The sequence below is a fragment of the Protopterus annectens genome, chromosome 11.part0, assembly GCF_019279795.1.
Source record: "Protopterus annectens isolate FY-2018-M chromosome 11.part0, PAN1.0, whole genome shotgun sequence".
NCBI classification, from domain to species: domain Eukaryota; kingdom Metazoa; phylum Chordata; order Ceratodontiformes; family Protopteridae; genus Protopterus; species Protopterus annectens.
In genome coordinates, this window is record NC_056745.1 from 168,076,986 (window position 1) to 168,081,985 (window position 5,000).

Genomic DNA, 5,000 nt, shown 5'->3' on the forward strand with positions numbered 1-5,000 from the left:
GTGTAACTGAGACAGATACTGTCAGCATTGTCACATCTGTGTACCTGAGACAGATACTGTCAGCATTGTCACATCTGTGTAACTGAGACAGATACTGTCAGTTGTCTGAAGCAATATTTTTCCATATTACACTTTTAAAGGTAAAAATATGCAAAGCAAAGCTTCTGGATAAGTATCTTAGGCAAGGATAGAAAAGTGTGCAGTAAAGTACATAAGGAAAACAGAAGTTGACCCTCTGTTGCTTGTCATCCTTCCTCACAATATAGACATGCTGCTTTTTCTACGTGCATGATATATTATGCCAGCCATTCAAAGAATATTGACTTCAGAACCAATAATGAAAAAAATGTAAAAAAAACTTTTAGCTTGGGCACCTAGTAGCAACAATGACGCTAGTTCTCCAAATGTAACAAATAGCAAATAAGTAAAATAAATAAAAATATTCAACAAAATCAGGGCTAAAGTAAAAGTGACCTTAGGTAGTCCAAAAGAGTGATCTGTTGTAGTAGGACAGGTGCTCCACTAAACTAAATATATCCCATTAATTCACTGAAATATTATAGAAAAAATCTCATAATAGTAATACTCAGCAAGGTTAATAAATGGTCTAATGGATTTTGATACACTAAGCCTTTTACAATCTGGAAAACTTCCCTTTCTAATTGAGAAAGAGTCCTATATGGAAGATCCATTGTATACAAACAATGGACTATCAATCTCCTGTAAGGCAGAAAATATCATTTTTAATATCTCTGTAGCCTGCCTTCAAAGTTGCTAATAGTAGATGCATGGAATGCTTTAACTTTATATACCTTTCACTGAATATGTATAAGGGCAACAGTTGAAATCTGGCTACAGATAACAAGACATTGCACATTTTGCAAGGGACAGGCTTGATCCAAGTCCTCATGTCAACAAAACATTGCAACTGTACATTAGCATTTACTAAAGCATGCCACTGTGCGGCACTACACATTAGCATTTACTAAAGCATACCACTGCGTGGCACTGCACATTAGTATTTACTAAAGCATGCCACTGCATGGCACTGCACATTAGCATTTACTAAAGCATAGCACTGCGTGGCACTGCACATTAGCATTTACTAAAGCATAGCACTGCGTGGTACTGCACATTAGCATTTACTAAAGCATGCCACTGCATGGCACTGCACATTAGCATTTACTAAAGCATGCCACTGCGTGGCACTGCACATTAGCATTTACTAAAGCACGCCACTGTGTGGCACTGCGCATTAGCATTTACTAAAGCATGCCACTGTGTGGCTCTGCATATTAACATTTACTAAAGCATACCACTGCATGGCACTGCACATTAGCATTTACTAAAACATACCACTGCGTGGCATTTGACAGACTCCATTTTTCCAATTACTTGTATTATGAATGATGCTGTGTTCATTCATTACATCAGAATGATTTAACAATAATAATTATGTAGTCCCACTGCCCAACACATAGTGCAAACCAGTAATTCTGACAAAAAAGAGAAAAAGAAACAAAACTCACAAAATATGCAACAGACTATTCTTTCGTCCTATGATTTAAACATTCTTTCTCAGATATCAAATAAAAAAAATCATATTAAACAGTTTAACTACATTTAAATAAATGTGAGTAAATAAATCTGTTGTCATATTATAAAATGTAAAGCAAAAAAAAATTATGAGTACTGTATTTGCAAAATAAGTTTGAGAATTCTTTGTGGTGAAATGAGAGCAGCTGGAGGATATGAGTTAAGGATCCATCATCATGCAAAATAAAGTAAGAGGCATAGAGTTTTTCATCAGTCAGCAACTCTATTCACTTCACTTTACTGTAAGTCATCTCAGGTAATCTAAGTAGCTTCAAAGTGTAAATTATATTTACTTAGTTAACAATCCAAATATAAAACAGAGCTGCATTTACTGCCACACTACTGGCTTGGTAGAAATGCTGCAAAGTCATACTATTACACTAGCTAGCAAGCAGCAAGATGCAAACAATTGGTTGAAGTAAAACAAAATCATAAACAATATGATGTTTCATAGCATGTTGGTGCATAATTTGTATTATGTTAGATATTGATAACTCATAAATAACATCCACATATTCATTCGATATCACTGTAGTCATAATCAAGGGGACAAACTGCTCATTTTGAAAATTTTCAGTCATACACAAGGACTTTCTGTAATTATACTTTTCACAGTCCCATTTATCTTCATTCTCTGCATAAGACATGCATAAAATATACCTGCCTGTATCTGCTCAGTCATTATCAGTAAATAATAAATTCAAAACACAATTCCATTAAACCTATTTGATGCCTGCATTTAATGCTTCTTTTAACAGCCTTTGAACATTACATAAGATGACTGGAGAGGGCTCTGATTTCTGACTGATATGATAGCCAGCTCATTGATAATCTCATCTGGCCATGCTTCCCAATCTGACCAGTTCTTCAGCATTACCAGTTATCGATCTAGAACGTAGGCATGACGGCATGTATGCCAACTGGGAAATTGCTGGATTGACTGGGATGCTTTAACTCTTTACATCCGAGTGATGCCTCCAGTTGCATCTGCAGTTTAAAACTCAAATAAATATTTGTGTTAGCAGGTGGTAACCTACATCATCAGGCTCAAACCCAATCCACCCATTCAACCCATATTTAGGGCAATTAGAACCAAGAAAAAAATTCAACTTAGATCTATTCCTAAGTGAACTTAAAGCATGTAACTGGTCCCCCCCTTAAAACGCCTTTCTCCTGATGAAGCCGTTGGTTACTTTAATACTCATTTCCTAAACATACTCAGCCGCCATGCTCCTACCCGCTCCTAAACATACTCAGCCGCCATGCTCCTACCCGCTCTATCAGGATAAGAACTAAATCTGCTCCATGGCTTACTAAGGAAACCAAGCAAAAAATCCGTCTCAGAAATAAATACTGGAATAAATCACGCTTAACTAAAAACCATGCTGACCTCCAAAACTACAAACAACTGAGAAATGAAACAAAAAAAGTGATATTGTTTAATAAAAAAAACTGTTACCTACAATTTCAGCAGACCCACCAGAATAAACCTCAAAAGTTCTGGTCAAGTATTAATCAATTATTACATCCAAGTCAATCTATCACATCTAACCCTCAAGACACTGACAAAGACAATCCTAAACAAACTGCTAACGCCTTTAACACCTTTTTCACCAAAGCAATTCAAACTCTTGCCTGTCAGTTCTCTCCTCAAAACATAACAACATCTAATTCTGACTCTAACCCACCTCCTCCATTTCTCTTCCAACCTGTCCCCACAGCATTTATTCTCACCCTTATCCAAAAACTGAAACCATGCACTCCTTCTGCTGACCGGCTACCCTCAGAATACCTACAGATAGCAGCCAAATCTATTGCTTACCCCATCTCCATTCTCATCAACAGAACCATCACTGAAGGATATATCCCCAAACTTTGGAAAGTCTCTCATATTATTCCCCTTCACAAAGGGGGAGACTCCACTGAACTCTCCAACTATCGTCCCATAGCCCTCCTTTCTCCTTTATCTAAGATCATGGAAAGATGTATCCACAGGCAATTGCTTGACCACCTTCTCCATAATAACCTGCTTTCCAACTCCCAACATGGGTTTCAACGTTCCCATAGCACAACTACTGCCCTCCTTTCCTTTATTGACATTATCAATAACAACCGTAATCTTAACAAGCTCTTCTCTGCACTTTTCATAGACCTGTCCAAGGCTTTCGACATGGTAAATCACACCATACTCATAAACATTCTCAAATCTCTGTCTCTCGACCCACTAGCTCTAAAATGGTTCCATTCCTACTTAAATAACAGACATCAAGCTGTGCTCTGGAACAACGTTCTTTCTACCCATCTACCTGTTAATATTGGTGTTCCTCAAGGCTCCATACTGGGCCCTCTCCTGTTTTCTATATTCATCAATGACCTTCACCAAGTAGTTCCCCAAGCTACATGTATACAATACGCGGATGACTTCACACTTATATGCTCAGCCACATCTGTATCAGAACTTCACTCCCTTACTCAAGACGTATTTAACTCTGTAGAACTATGGTTTACAAAATGCTGTCTCCTATTAAACCCTAAAAAAAAATAAACTTCTCCTTTTTACACCTACCAGTAAATCTCACCCAATAGACTTCACTGTATCATCCAATGATGGTACACTCATATCCCAAGATCTAACTACCAAACTACTAGGTATCACCATAGACAATAACCTAAACTTTGATGCCCATATCAACAACATTCTGAAAACTACTAATAAAAAATAGGCTCTCTTTATAGGATCAAATCCTTCCTCACCCCTGCAACTACAATAACTATTGCCCACACCCATCTAATCTCCACCCTTCTTTATGCCTCATCCATATTTACCAATCTGTAAAAAAATAACCTTAAGAAACTAGAAAACTCCTATAATAGCATAGCTAGATTTGCCACAGGTAACCCATACAGAACACACCACTGTATTAATCTAAAGCACCTAGGGTGGTTGAACTACAGCAGCAGCTGAAATTTAATCAACTGGCCATCGTCCACAAAATACTTTATCAACCTGCCAAAACACCCATCCTATCTAAAATGATTCACCCCTATGATAACCTGAAATCCCTAAGATCTTCACAAAAATTTCTTGTTTATGTCAATAAATCAAACAATGGAGCTGGAGACTCTCTTTTTTCTAATTCTATTGGAAAAACCTGGAACCTACTTCCCTCTGAAGTTACCACAGTTCCCTCTATTACTCTGTTTAAAAATAAACAAACTCTTCCTGAAAACACATTGGATGTGCCCCTGTACTAAACCTGACTGACCAACTTATCCCTTATTACTTGAATCAACCTACCTTTTCATCTCTGAAAGTATTTCATCTTAACAACTACTATGCTTCTCATCTCTGAAACTATTTCATCTTAACTACTACTATGTTTCCTCTCTATCATAGTCTTACT